This window comes from Phyllobates terribilis, unplaced genomic scaffold (genome assembly GCF_046119375.1).
Source record: "Phyllobates terribilis strain yellow unplaced genomic scaffold, ASM4611937v1 Scaffold_27__1_contigs__length_16484149, whole genome shotgun sequence".
NCBI classification, from domain to species: Eukaryota; Metazoa; Chordata; class Amphibia; order Anura; family Dendrobatidae; genus Phyllobates; species Phyllobates terribilis.
Window position 1 is genome coordinate 15,212,195 of NW_027362787.1, and position 16,065 is coordinate 15,228,259.

At 50.1% G+C, this 16,065-nt stretch overlaps 1 long non-coding RNA gene across 1 annotated transcript in view; it reads left to right on the plus strand.

Annotated features, from left to right (window-relative positions):
• Positions 1-2,914: 2,914 nt before the first annotated feature.
• LOC141176493 (uncharacterized) overlaps positions 2,915-16,065 on the plus strand; it is a 45,322-nt gene continuing 32,171 nt past the window's right edge. The window contains exons 1-2 of the long non-coding RNA XR_012253174.1: positions 2,915-3,228; positions 5,142-5,228. This is a non-coding gene — a long non-coding RNA (uncharacterized lncRNA). The remainder of the gene's footprint in view (positions 3,229-5,141; positions 5,229-16,065) is intronic.

Genomic DNA, 16,065 nt, shown 5'->3' on the forward strand with positions numbered 1-16,065 from the left:
TGGATTCTAGTTATCGTTACCAGTCATTTAGGACAACATTGGATCAGTGGATTCTAGTTATAGTTACCAGTCATTTAGGACAACATTGGATCATTCAGAGATCCTCACTGAACTTCTGGAGTGAGTTTGCTGCACTGAAAGTAAAGGGGCCGAATAATATTGCACTTTTCATTTTTTATTTTTTTTTAACAAGTTTAAAATATCCAATAAATTTCATTCCCACTTGTTGATTCTTCCCAAAAATGTGAATTTTATATCTTTATGTTTGAAGCCAGAAATGTGGCAAAAGGTAGAAAAGTTCAAGGGGGCCAAATCCTTTCACAATGCGCTGTATCTACCACTCGCTGACCTCCCTCTGTGAGAAGCTGATGGTTATTAATGATGGAATACAATGTTTTATTATAGCGGTGAGTGCTGCATTCACTTCTTACACTCATTCATGTGGATTCGTCTGATTAGTGACCTGCACCAGCTTATATCATGGGGCTGCTCAAAGTATAAAAATTTACCAAAAAGGTGTGGTCTGTTTATTTCCATTTTTTTTTACTTTTTTTTTTTCTTTACGTGGATCTTTCTGTAAAAGAGAAATAAAAAATAAAATATAGTCAACCTCTGGTATGCTCTACTACCATGAGATCCCCATAATAAAGGCAGAATTTAATAAAGGGTCACACATTTATCCAAGACATTGAAAGTTATGGTTAAAAAGGTAAAAAGACTTTTCTTTTTTTGCAGCAAAATTGGCTACAATTGCCCAGACAGGTTATATTTGCCCACAGCGTGGGACTGGGGAGACTGGGGCCCACCCTACAGCTAGATGCAGATACCTGTTAGCCGTTATCCCTGTTATAGTGGGACCTCGACTGTAAAACACAGGCGGCTCCTGCACATCTACTGTGCGCACAGCACAACTGGGATGGACAATTACGGTAGTTTGCATTAAAGGGCTTCTTTGGTGAAAACAAGTTATCACCGATCCATGGGCTCCTCAGGATTGGTGATAACTTAATGATCGTTTGGGTCCGACCATTGGAAACTGCACTGATCAGAATTGGGAAGTTTTATCCCTGACAGGACACTTTTATCCCCATTTTAAAATGCAGCGGCAGGTGGGATGTCTGACCGCAGATCCATTCATTCTCTTTGGGGCTTCCAGAAAAAAACAAGAGCAGCGCTCGCAGCCATTGAGGGAATGAATGGATCAGTGGTGAAGTCGCACATGCTGCTCCAGTCTAGTGGGGATAAAAGCTCCACATTCTACCAATCGGTGCGGGTCCCAGCAGTCAGACCCCCACCAATCAATACCTTATCACTTATCCTTTGGAAAGGTGATTACTTGTTTTCACAGTAGAATTCCTGTAAGTGCATCTTGTTCCAAGTATTTAATCACAAATCTAAATAAAGATTATTCTCCTAATATCAGAGAGAACAATTGACTGCTATACACAACACAATCCACTTTTTCAAGACCAATAATACCACATTCAAGGGAGAACTAACGTGACACTGTGACCAGACCACATATTACCAGCATAAAGCGACCGAATAATCCCACGTAGAAGGGAGAAATACAGCCACACCGTGACCAGACCACATATTACCACCACATAGTGACCGAATAATACCACATATTGTATAAGGGACAAATATTGCCACACCATGATCAGACCAGATTTTAGCAGCATATAGCGACCAAATTATTCCACATAGAAGGGAGAACTACCGTCACACCGTGAGCAGACCACATGACCACCACATAGTGACCGAACAAGACCTCATACTGTAAAAGGGACAAATATCGCCACACCATGACCAGACCAGATTTTAGCAGCATATAGCGACCAAATTATTCCACATAGAAGGGAGAACTACCGTCACACCGTGAGCAGACCACATATGACCACCACATAGTGACCGAACAATACCTCATACTGTAAAAGGGAGAAATATCGCCACACCATGACCAGACCAGATATTACCAACATATAGCGACCAAATAATTCCACATACAAGGGAGAAATACCACCACACCATGTCCACACCACATAGTGACCAAATAATAACACATACAGGGATAAATACCACACCATGACCGGACCAGATATTACAACATAGTGACCGAATATTACAATACTGATCATTAATGAAATGTCCTCGGACGCACATTCAGTTGAAACCAGTGGGCCCCCTCTACATCCTGCTCAGGGTCCTGCCAAGGACCCTGGCCCACCGGATTATCGTCCAGTGTCCCGGTGCTCCAGTCAGACCGTTTGCCCACCAAACTCATCCATTTAAATGTCTGATTTTAGAGTTTGCATTGTGTTCCTTTTCTTTGCTTATAAAAACATAATAATTATAGTCTATGGACCTTTTCTGATGCTGATGGTTCACAAAAGAAATTTGAGACATGTTTGATTGTAATCTGATTTGCAGATAAAACTGGCCTATTCAAATGATTGGATTGCCAAAAAAAGATCCATTTGCATCCTTGTTCTGTATGTTTTTCACTGACTAATGTTAGAAGTTTGTAAATCTTCATCACTTTTTTTCTCTCATCAATAGGTGGCAGAAAATGTCATTTTTCAACATGAGGAGAGAAAACTTCATTCCATCACTTTACCTGATGGGCCCATGCAGGGTCGGACTGGCCTGGTGTGATAAATTCCCGGTGGGCCCCGATGAGAGAGTGAGAGAATTGGTAGCGGGGGCTCTTAAAAAGTGCGGACCCTTTAAAAGCGCAGCAGAAGGAAATGTAGCGTCGCGTGCGGCGCTCATACTATTCAGTGGTGACAGCGGGTGACGCGAATAGTCACGTGACAGGAGGACGTGATCTTGATGGGCGGTGACACGCACCGCGCTCTGCTTTCCCGCTGGTGGCTGGCAGTTGTGTGGTGTCAGGTGACACGCTGACGTCACGCTCTCCTCTCCCTGCTCCCCTGGCGGCTTTTCATACGCCGACGCCGCGCTCTGCTCTCCAGTCCCGGCTCCTGCTCCCTTGGAATTGGCCTTGTAACACCGGCTCCCGTCCGGGTATGTAACACCGCACCAGCACCGCGCACCGCCCTCTTCTCTCCTGCTCTCTTGGCCTTTTAAGCCGGCTCCTGGGCTGAGTATACGGTGACCTGCACTCTGCTCTCTCACCATCACCCTGGAAACAAGGCTGCCGGCCCCGGCTACAGCTCTCCCTGCTTCAACTTCAAGTCAAGTGCAATATCCACGTTTTTCTGGGTGAGTGTTCCCAGCATTGGTCATCATCCATATATGGAGGGGTCGCAGGCTGGTCACATGGTGACATGGATGGAGACATGGGGCTGAAGGGGGGGCTGGATGGACCCATGGGGACATGGATGGGGACATGGGGCTGAAGGGGGGGCTGGATGGACCCATGGGGACATGGGGCTGAAGGGGGGGCTGGATGGACCCATGGGGACATGGGGCTGAAGGGGGGGCTGGATGGACCCATGGGGACATGGGGCTGAAGGGGGGGCTGGATGGACCCATGGGGACATGGGGCTGAAGGGGGGGCTGGATGGACCCATGGGGACATGGGGCTGAAGGGGGGGCTGGATGGACCCATGGGGACATGGGGCTGAAGGGGGGGCTGGATGGACCCATGGGGACATGGGGCTGGATGGGGACATGGGGCTGAAGGGGGCTGGATGGACCCATGGGGACATGGGGCTGGATGGACCCATGGGGACATGGGGCTGGATGGACCCATGGGGACATGGGGCTGGATGGACCCATGGGGACATGGGGCTGGATGGACCCATGGGGACATGGGGCTGGATGGACCCATGGGGACATGGGGCTGGATGGACCCATGGGGACATGGGGCTGGATGGACCCATGGGGACATGGGGCTGAAGGGGGGGCTGGATGGACCCATGGGGACATGGGGCTGAAGGGGGGGCTGGATGGACCCATGGGGCTGAAGGGGGGGCTGGATGGGGACATGGGGCTAGATGGACCCATGGGGCTGAAGGGGGGGCTGGATGGACCCATGGGGCTGAAGGGGGGGCTGGATGGGGACATGGGGCTAGATGGACCCATGGGGCTGAAGGGGGGGCTAGATGGACCCATGGGGCTGAAGGGGGGGCTGGATGGACCCATGGGGCTGAAGGGGGGGCTGGATGGGGACATGGGGCTGAATGGGGGGGCTGGGTGGACCCATGGGGACATGGGGCTGAATGGGGGGGCTGGCTGGACCCATGGAGACATGGATGGGGCTGATGGGGGGGCTGGCTGGACCCATGGGGACATGGAGGGGGACATGGGGCGGAAAGGGGGGCTGGCTGGACCCATGGGGACATGGAGGGGGACATGGGGCGGAAAGGGGGGCTGGATGGACCCATGGGGACATATGGATGGGGACATGGGGCTGAAGGGGGGGCTGGGTGGACGCATGGGGTGACATATGGATGGAGGCAGGGGGCTGAAGGGGGGGCTGGCTGGACGCATGGGGAGACATGGATTGAGGCACGGGGATGAAGGGGGGGCTGGCTGGACGCATGGGGAGACTTATGGATGGAGGCACGGGGCTGAAGGGGGGGGCTGGCTGGACGCATGATCGGACACATGGAGGTGAAGGTGTCCAAGTTGGGGACCTGGATGGACACATGGAGGTGAAGGGCGGCAAGCTGGACACATGGGGACCTGGATAGATATATGGGGTGGGGTGGGATGCATATATGAGGGGGACAGGATGGATATATGAAGGGGGGCGGGCTGGACACATGGAGGCCCGGATGGATATATGGGAGGGGCAGGCTGGACACATGGAGACCAGAATGGATATATGGGGGGGGGGGGGGTCAGGTTGGATAGATGGGTGGCCACGCTGGACAAGGGACTTTATTACTGTTTAGGGGCCAGATTGAGGAACTTTATTAGTTTATGATGGCGAATGGGGAACATTATTACTTTAGAGTCCAATTAGGGACATTATTACTTCTGTAATATAATTTACTTTTTAGGAAACTGTTTTCCATAAGAGGGGACAAAAGGGGGGTCCTGTTACTGTGCAGGGCGCCACTATGTCGCTTTATTTCTTCAACTGGTGTAGTGTAGAATCCTGGGGAAAAGTGGGAATGTGCTCTAAAAGAGATCAGTTATTGATAACTGTGTGTTATTTTCTGCAGAGATGATTCCTGGCTGGAAGAAGTGATGGCGGACTGTGCCAGATGAAGAAAAGCGAAGATGAAGAACTTCACCTAGAGACATCACTGGTGAGTCAGTGTATTACTGTACACTTACACTATATAGTATATACTGAGCTCCTGTGTATGTCACTCGTGATAACTGTATTACCTGTACACTATATACAGAGCTCCTGTGTATAATGTCACCGGTGATCACTGTATTACCTGTACACTGACACTATATACAGAGCTCCTGTGTATAATGTCACTGGTGATCACTGTATTACCTGTACACTGACACTATATACAAAGCTCATATGTATAGTGACAGTGTTGTTAGTATTGTGGTTTTTATTCCTGATCAGTATTGTATTATTTGGTCACTATGTGGTGGTAATATGTGGTCTGGTCATGGTGTGGTGATATTTGTCCCTTTTGTATGTGGTATTATTGGTGTTGTTATAGTGGATTATGTTGTGTATGGCGGTTATTTGTTCTCGCTGAGATTAACTAGGAAAAGATTTTTTTCCATGAGGCCACGGCTTCACTATCAGTATTTGGTCAGTATTTTTTCTCAGTAGTGAGAGGCAAAAGCAGGAGTGGGTGATAAATCCACAATTGGTGACTTGTTTCTATTCTCCCTTTTCTCTGATTGTTCCTCACCTGGTTTTGGCTCCCACTCCTGAGAATAATCCTGACCGAATACTGATAGTGGGGCTGTGGCCTTAGAGATGAAATACTTGGAGCAGAGCGTCAGAGATGCACTTACAGGGGTTCTCCGGTGAAAACAAGTCATCACCTCTCCACAGGATCAGTGATAACTTATTGATTGGTGGGGGTCTGACTACTGGGACCTGCACCGATCGGCAGAATGTGGAGCTTTTCCCCTTCTCCCATGACAGCACCACCTGAGAGGGTATCCGCCCACCAAGGACAGGAACCTACTGAATAAAAAGGCGGTACCTCTCCTCCGCATCAGTTTTTGGTTCCTGTCCCTGATGGGAGCCTCACCAGGTGGTACCTCACGTACCTGGATTATGGACGGTGCGGCCTGGAGGCCGTGGAAGCAGCAGATGGTCCCTGTTCCCAGCCCGTCTGGCTGCTGCCCGGGTCTGCGTGTGGGGAGGAGGTGCTGTTTCTGGATTCCTCCCCGCGTGCGCCGGGGCCTGCGGCCGGGTCTGCGCCTCGCAAAGATGAACTGAGCGCGCCGGCCGGCAGGTCTTCCGGGCTGCGCACGTGGGGGTCGCGTCGCACCCTGTGACGGAGCGCGCCGGAAGTCCGGGCTGCGCACGCGCGGGGTGCTGACACGCCCTATCACGGAGTGCGCCGGAAACCGGGTCTGCGCATGCGCGGGTGGGAAGCTGTCATCCCGCTGCAAGCGCGCCGGGTGCCGCTGGGCTGCGCACGCGCAGAGGCAGGTGGATCTGCGGGTAGCGCGCCAGCTGGCTAAAATTAAAAAAAAAGAGAGATGAGCACACTGCCGGAAAGGGAGGAGCCTAAAGGAGGTGGAGCCCTACTGCTTTTAAGGATGGGGAGCAATCAGGATGGCGGTGTCTGCATCCCCGCCATGATGGATGAGGAACCGCAGTCACCTGGGCAGCAGCTGTCACCGCCACAGGAAGTACAGCAGCAGCCACAGCCATCAAAGCAGCGCAAGCAGCTCAAACAAATGGAACGGGAATCTTCCCATCGACAAAGTCACAGCAGTGAGGGGCGTACGAGTTCCGACAAGACTGGTCAGAAAAGACTTCGTCAGTCCACCTCCGCCAGATGGGAGCCCTCATGTGAACGGCTACCACCGCCTCCGGTACCCTAGTCTGAACGGCAGTGTGGTGAGTGATCTTCGTGAAAGTCTCACCTTGAATAATGTGCTCTTCTCTCTCTCTCTTTTCCTCCTTCTTCTCCTTTTATTTCTTGGGGCAGGAGGCGAAGAAGTGTAGTGCTAAAAGTAAAAACAGGGAGTGTGCTTTATGCAAAATCGATCTTCCCACCTCCTATGCCAAAAACCTATGCTCGGACTGTATTCAGAAAACCATTGCAGAGGAGTCCCGCAGGTTTTCTTTAGAATTAAAGGATCTAATCCAGACAGAGGTCAGAGAGTCCTTAAGAGGCTTAACCTCACTCAAAAAGAAGAAGCGAAAACTAGTTTCTTCAGAATCAGAGGAATCAGTGGAGTCCCGTTCTACGAGAGAACTGCCTTCCTCCTCTAATCACTCATCGTCATCGGAGTCTTCGGATGATGATGGGGGGGGGGGCAGACCTTGTTTTTTGGTTGAGAATACTGAGAGACTAGTTAAAGCCGTCAGAGGGACTATGGGTATTACCGATACCAAAGTGCCCAGAACAGTCCAGGATGTTATGTTCAGGGGCTTAGACCAAAGGAGGAGACGCTCATTCCCGGTCAATGACAGGATTAAATCTCTGATAGAAAGGGAATGGAAGAAACCGGAGAGGAAGGGTCAGCTGCCGTCATCCTCCAAGCGGAGGTACCCCTTTGAGGATGAGGATGCGGCTAAATGGGACAAAACCCCTAAGATTGATGTGGCCATTTCAAAATCTTCAAAAAAAAAAAAAAAAAATCCACTCTGCCCTTTGAGGATTTAGGAGCCTTAAAAGACCCGCTGGATAAAAAAGCGGAGTCCTTCCTTAAGCAAACCTGGGAGTCGTCAGCAGAGGCCCTTAAACCGGCAGTAGCAGCGACCTGCACTGCTAGATCTATGATGATCTGGCTTCAACAATTGGAAGACCAGATCAGGGGGAATGTGTCCAGGGAGAAAATTCTATCAGACCTTCCTCTTGTGCAGGGAGCGGCTGCATTCCTGGCAGATGCATCGGCAGATTCAGTTAGGCTGGCTGCCCGGTCTGCAAACCTCTCTAATGCAGCCCGTAGGGCGCTATGGCTCAAGAGCTGGCCAGAAGATGTGCAGTCAAAGTCTAAACTGTGCTCAATCCCTTGTGAGGGGGACTTCTTGTTCGGCAAAGGTCTAGATGACATCCTAGATAAAGCCGCAGACAAAAAACATGGATTTCCCACGGTGTCTGGTTCCCGATTTAACAGTTTCTTTCGGAAGAGAAAATACAGCCGCAGTAAAGCTCCCAGAGACCAAGGTAGCTGGAAAGACCGAAAGCCGTATAGCAGAGGCTTCATGTTTGGGGGTCCCTCCTCCGAGAATAAGAAAGCCCCTAAGTGACAGTTCCCCCCGGGTGGGAGGAAGATTGTCCCACTTCCTGCCTGCCTGGAAGGAAATTTCATCCAATTCTTGGATCTTAGGGATAATCAGGAGGGGGCTCACATTAGAGTTCAAAAGCAGGCCCAAGAACACTGTCAAAATATCAGCCCCAGAGGTTTAGCGGAACAGATAGCCTTACAGCAGGAAGTTCTCTCTCTGCTCATGAAAGGAGTTCTGGTGGAAACACCTGCACCCGAGCAAGGAAGAGGATTCTATTCGACTCTCTTCCTAATAAAGAAGCCGGACGGCTCCTTCAGGACCATTGCGAACTTAAAGAGACTGAACGACCATTTAATCTACAGGCCTTTCAAGATGGAAACAATAAAATCAGCCATAAAGATGTTATTTCCGGACTGTTTTATGTGCGTCCTCGATCTGAAGGACGCCTACTACCACGTCCCGATTTTGCCAGATCATCAACAGTTTCTAAGAGTAGCTGTACAATTCGGCAGGCACGTAAGGCATTTTCAGTTCGCAGCTCTTCCCTTTGGCATTTCCATGGCGCCGAGAGTCTTCACAAAAATCATTCTGGAGGTCACAGCGCACTTGAGGGAAAGAGACATTTTGGTCATCCCTTATCTGGTCGACTTCTTAGTAGTGGGCAGATCAAGTCAACTCTGTGCTCTAGCCCTGGCGGACGTCATGGCCAGTCTAAGACGCCTAGGTTGGCTGTTAAATCTGGAGAAGTCAAGGCTGGAACCAAAGAGGGTTCAGTCTTTCCTGGGTCTCATTCTGGACTCAGAAAACCAAACCTGTCTTCTGCCAGAGGAAAAGAAACTGAAGATCAGATCCCTAACATCTCAGGTTGTCAGCAATCCGACCATGACCCTGAGGAGTGCAATGTCTCTGTTGGGTACAATGACGTCTTGCATCCCGGCGGTTCAGTGGGCCCAGCACCATTCCAGATGTCTTCAACAGGAGATTCTGGCAGCGGACAGGCGGCTCAAAGGTCGCCTGAATGGGAAAATATCTCTTCCAGATGTTGTGATCAACTCCCTGGACTGGTGGACATCTCCGGTCAACCTATCTTTGGGGGTTCCTTGGACCTTCCAGGTGTCGGATACAATTACAACAGACGCAAGTGTGGAAGGTTGGGGAGCTCACCTAAGGGATCGTTCTGTACAAGGCCTCTGGTCGGACAGCGAGACAAGTCTCTCTTCCAACATGAAAGAGCTGTTGGCAGCCAGAAATGCCCTAAAAGAATTCAGTTCTGTTCTTCAGGGTCCTCACGTCAGGATAATGTCAGACAACAGATCAACAGTCGCCTACATCAATCATCAGGGGGGTACCAGATCTCTCCCTCTGATGTTAATAGCGGATCAGATCTTCAGGTTTGCCGAGAGTCGGCTGGTTACGCTCTCGGCACTGCATATAAAAGGGGAAGAGAACATAAAGGCCGATTTCTTGAGTCGTCACATCTTGAAACAAGGAGAGTGGGAGTTGAATCCAGCCGTTTTTCAGCAGATTGTGGATCGGTGGGGACAGCCCCAGATAGATCTGTTTGCAAACAGACACAATCGGAAGACCGAAACCTTTTGCTCCCTGAATCCAAAAGAGGGGGCGTTTGCGGTGAACGCGCTGCAGATTCAGTGGGATTTCACTCTAGCTTATGCCTTTCCCCCTTTAGTACTGATCCCTACTATCCTGAGGAAGATCCGAGAGGAACGGGCGAGGGTTATATTGATCGCCCCGTTCTGGCCCAAGAGACCATGGTTCACTTGGATGAAGAGAATGTCCCAAGCAGATCCATGGGTTCTTCCGGACATCCCGGATCTCCTCAGGCAGGGCCCAGTCTGTCATCCCCAAAGAGCGGGCCTGCATTTGACGGCTTGGATTTTGAGAGGTCGCTATTGACGCAAAGGGGGGCACTGTATAATTATGACTTGGCAGCAAATAGATGGATCATTAGATTTATTAAAGCCTGTCATAGATCCAGACCTATTCCTGTTCCAAGAATGCCTCCTTGGGACCTTAATTTAGTTCTGGAAGCATTAACCAAACCTCCCTTCGAGCCCTTAGAGAAGGTTTCAGAAAAAATCTTAACTTTAAAGACTGCGCTATTGGTGGTCCTGACATCAGCTCGTAGAGTCAGTGACTTACACGCACTATCCGTTAACCATCCATTCACTCAAGTATGTATGGATAGAGTAATCTTAAGACCAGACCCGGCCTATCTTCCAAAGGTAGCCTCCAAGTTCCATAGGACGCAAGTAATCACTCTCCCTTCCTTCTATCCTAATCCTAGGGATTCTGAGGAACATAAGCTTCACACCTTAGATGTTAAGAGGGTGTTAGTCCAGTATTTGGAAGTGACAAAAGCCTGGAGAAAGAGTGACGCTTTATTTATATCCTTTCAGGGGGCTAGGAAAGGACTTAAGGTTACAAGGGGGACCATAGCTAGATGGGTCAGGGATACTATTACCTTAGCCTACTCTTCTAAGCAATCTGCCGGTTCCTGAGAACCTGAAGGCCCATTCCACCAGAGCGGTAGCTGCTTCCTGGGCTGAGAAGGCGGATGTGCCCATCGACATTATATGTAAGGCGGCAACTTGGTCATCCCCTGCTACATTTTACAAACATTACCGTCTTGACCTTTCCTCTTCTACTGATCTGTCCTTTGGTAGAAGGGTGTTGCAAGCGGTGATCCCTCCCTCTGGTATTTGATCTCTATAAATCTCTCAGGTGGTGCTGTCATGGGAGAAGGGGAAAAGATCCTAGTTACTTACCGGTAACGGGATTTTACAGAGCCCATGACAGCACCCTATTAATTCCCTCCCCTTTATCACTGTGGTGTGCACTTTTTTTAAGGTGTTTAGTACATATGTTGAGGTGGTGGTTATGTATTAACCTGTCTTCGGAGGCCCTCTCATGCTCTGAAACAAAACTGATGCGGAGGAGAGGTACCGCCTTTTTATTCAGTAGGTTCCTGTCCTTGGTGGGCGGATACCCTCTCAGGTGGTGCTGTCATGGGCTCTGTAAAATCCCGTTACCGGTAAGTAACTAGGATCTTTTCTCCCCATTAGACTGGAGCTCATGTGCGACTCGACCACTGATCCATTCATTCCCTCAGAGGCTGCGAGCGCTGCTCTTTTTTGGAAGCCCCCAAGAGAACGAATGAGGCTGTGGTCAGACGTCCCACCTGTCGCTGCATTGTAAAATGGGGATAAGTGTCCTGTCAGGGATAAAACTTCCCCATTCTTCCAATCGGTGCGGTTTCCAATCAATAAGTGATCACCTATCCTGTGTAGCCCATGAATCTGTGATCACTTGTTTTAACCAAAGAAGCTCTTTCATGCAAACTCCAGAAATTGTCCATCCCTGTTCTAGTCTGTGCACAGTAGATGTGAGGAGCCGCCGGCCACTGCTCCACTATAACAGGGAGAGCAGAGAAAAGAGATCTGCATATTGCTGTAGGTGGCCCCTAGAGTCACTGTCCCCTGTGGGCCCAGACACCCCAGTCCGACCCTGCTGACATCTGATTAAAGCCTAAGGCCCCGTTCACATGTCAGGTTTTAATCAGTGTTTTTTTTCTCATTTTCATCTGATTTTGGTCAGTGTGGCAGTTTCTCTCCTCAGTGGGGCATATTTTTTATATGTAAAGTAAAAAGCTAAAGGTTTCCTGGCCTCGCTTGCCCGGCCTATAGACCCTGGAGAACAAGCAGTACAGGCAACATGGTTGGTTCTGGCCATTTTTCTGACAGACTCATTGACTTCAATAGATGATCTTTATCTACAAATCGGATGAAAATCGGACCGGTCTCAGTTCTGATTTACAGATCAATCGTCCACAAAAAATAGAGCTGTAAACCTGTCCCCGGTCTATAACGGAGCATATTCTACCTGTTAGAGAAATAACCAGACGTGAAAAGAGCCATGTGCTATTCTTACAGGGAAGGGGCCACCATTTTATGTTTTGTATTAATAATTATGTAATCAATTATTTTTAATGCAAAATTAAATGTCCCACTTTATTAGTTTTTTATTTATTTATGTTGACATTGGCCACTGGGGGCTGCCATTTTTATTTGGGGGGTGTGTAAGAAGCGCTCTTACACACCTCATTTACGGCAGCCCTGGCCATAAGAGACAGTAGTCTGTCACCGACTCTATCTCTAACATTACAGGCCGCTCCTCCTGCCTCTAGCTGTGACCTGGGCACGCCCCCTTGGCTGTTCAGGTCGCAGCCGTGGGAGGAGATTGCAGCCATCTTTGTGGAGCCTGCAGTGTAAGCTGTACATTCCCCCTGTCGTCACACGCACTGCTCAGTCAGAGCGTGCCATGACAGGAGCTGCCGGGGAGGAAATGCCTGGGAGTGGAGGCCCCGAGTGAGTATCTGCGGCGGCTCCATGCGGTGATCTCAGCTTCTCTGCTGTTATCACTGCCGACATCTTCAGGCAACACAGACACAGCGCTGCGTGGGAACGTGGAAGGTGAGTAGAAGCGTTTATTGTTTTTTGTTTTTTTTTCCTTTGCAGTGAATATATGGGGGCATATACCCACCAGGGTGGAGTTGGAGGCATATACCCACCAGGGTGGAGTTGGAGGCATATACCCACCAGGGTGGAGTTGGAGGCATATACCCACCAGGGTGGAGTTGGAGGCATATACCCACCAGGGTGGAGGGGGAGGCATATACCCACCAGGATGTAGGGAGTGTGCATATACCCACCAATGAAGGGGGGCATTTACCCACCAGGATGGATGAAGGGGGCATTTACCCACCAGGATGGATGAAGGGGGCATATATCCACCAGGATGGATGGAGGGGGGGCATACACCCACAAGGATGGAGGGGGGGTGTATACCCACAAGGATGAAGGTGGGGCATATACCCACCAGGATGGATGGAGGGGGGCATATACCCACCAGGATGGATGGGGGGGGGCATATACCCACCAGGATGGATGGAGGGGGGGCATATACCCACCAGGATGGATGGAGGGGGGGCATATACCCACCAGGATGGATGGAGGGGGGGCATATACCCACCAGGATGGAGAGGTGGCATATACCCACCAGGATGGAGAGGTGGCATATACTCACCAGAATAGAGGGAGGGGGCATATACACCTACCCAGGATGGATGGATGGAGGGGCATATACACCTTCCCAGGATGGATGGATGGAGGGGCATATACACCTACCCAGGATGGATGGATGGAGGGGCATATACACCTACCCAGGATGGATGGATGGAGGGGCATATACACCTACCCAGGATGGATGGATGGAGGGGCATATACACCTACCCAGGATGGAGGGGCATATACACCTAACCAGGATGGATGGATGGAGGGGCATATACACCTAACCAGGATGGATGGATGGAGGGGCATATACACTTACTCAGGATGGATGGATGGATGGAGGGGCATACACACCTTCCCAGGATGGATGGATGGAGGGGCACATACACCTACCCAGGATGGATGGATGGAGGGGCACATACACCTACCCAGGATGGATGGATGGAGGGGCATATACACCTACCCAGGATGGATGGATGGAGGGGCATATACACCTACCCAGGATGGATAGATGGAGGGGCACATACACCTACCCAGGATGGATGGATGGAGGCGCATATTCTCCTACCTAGGATGGATGGAGGGGCATATTCTCCTACCAAGGATGGATGGAGGGGCATATACTCCTACCCAGGATGGATGGATTGATAAAGGGGCATCTACACCTAACCAGGATGGATAGATGATGGAGCATATATACTTATCCAGGATGGATGGAGGGGCATATACACCTACCCAGGATGGATGGAGGGGCATATACACCTACCCAGGATGGATGGAGGGGCATATACACCTACCCAGGATGGATGGAGGGGCATATACACCTACCCAGGATGGATGGAGGGGCATATACACCTACCCAGGATAGATGGAGGGGCCGATACACCTACCCAGGATGGATTTATGGATGGAGGGGCATCTACACCTACCCAGGATGGATGGATGGAGAAGCATCTACACTTACCCAGGATGGATGGATGGGGAAGCATATACACCTACCCAGGATGGATGGATGGAGGGGCATATACACCTACCCAGGATGGATGGATGGAGGGGAATATACACCTACCCAGGATGGATGGATGGAGGGGCATCTACACCTACCGAGGGTGGATGGATGGAGGGGCATCTATACCTAACCAGGATGGATGGAGGGGCATATACACCTACCAGAATAGACTACCCAGGATGGATGGAGGGGCATCTACGCCTACCCAGATTGGATGGATGAAGGGCCATATACACCTACCCAGGATGGATGGATGGAGAAGCATATACACCTACCCAGGATGGATGGATGGAGGGGCATATACACCTACCCAGGATGGATGGATGGAGGGGAATATACACCTACCTAGGATGGGTGGAGGGGAATATACACCTACCTAGGATGGATGGGTGGAGGGGAATATACACCTACCCAGGATGGATGGATGGAGGGGCATCTACACCTACCCAGGGTGGATGGATGGAGGGGCATCTATACCTAACCAGGGTGGATGGATGGAGGGGCATTTTCACCTAACCAGGATGGATGGAGGGGCATATACACCTACCAGAATAGACTACCTAGGATGGATGGATGGATGGAGGGGCATCTACACCTACCCAGGATGGATGGATGAAGGGGCATATACACCTACCCTGGATGGAGGGGGATATACACCTACCTAGGATGGATGGATGGATGGAGGGGGATATACACCTACCTAGGATGGATGGATGGAGGGGGATATACACCTACCCAGGATGGATGGATGGAGGGGGATATACACCTACCCAGGATGGATGGAGGGGGATATACACCTACCCAGGATGGATGGATGGATGGAGGGGCATATACACCTACCCAGGATGGATGGATGGATGGAGGGGCATATACACCTACCCAGGATGGATGGATGGAGGGGGATATACACCTACCCAGGATGGATGGATGGAGGGGGATATACACCTACCCAGGATGGATGGATGGAGGGGGATATACACCTACCCAGGATGGATGGATGGAGGGGGATATACACCTACCCTGGATGGATGGATGGAGGGGGATATACACCTACCCAGGATGGATGTATGGAAGGGGATATACACCTACCCAGGATGGATGGATGGAGGGGCATATACACCTGCCCAGGATGGATGGAGGGGCATATACACCTACCCTGGATGGATGGATGGAGGGGCATCTGCACCTACCCAGGATGGGGACCATATTCCATATACCAGGATGGGGCATATAGAAGGATGAGGGGCATATACTGTAGGGCGTATATTGGGCCATTACTCTTTGGCTTTTTTGATACCTGTGATACGTCTGACCTCATAGTATGTCCCCCCTTTTTACTCTTTTGAAGGAGGCTGTTTTACACTTGAAGCATATATGTGTTACAATCCATAACTAAATCGTGTATATTTTTTATTTTTCCTCTTTAGTGGTTAACTCTGGAATGAAGCACCGCTTTGTATTCATTTATATGAGATATTTTCATGTGCTGAGTGTCGACTTATTTGTTACCCCCCCTCTTTTTCTCAGATATGATTGTAATTTGATTTATCATGAGACGATGGATTTTCGTTTTTTATACAGTTCTTCTCATTTTTTGTATTGTTTTAGATAAACCTTGATAAAGGCTGAGGCCGAAGTGTTGGTCATACATCTGTATC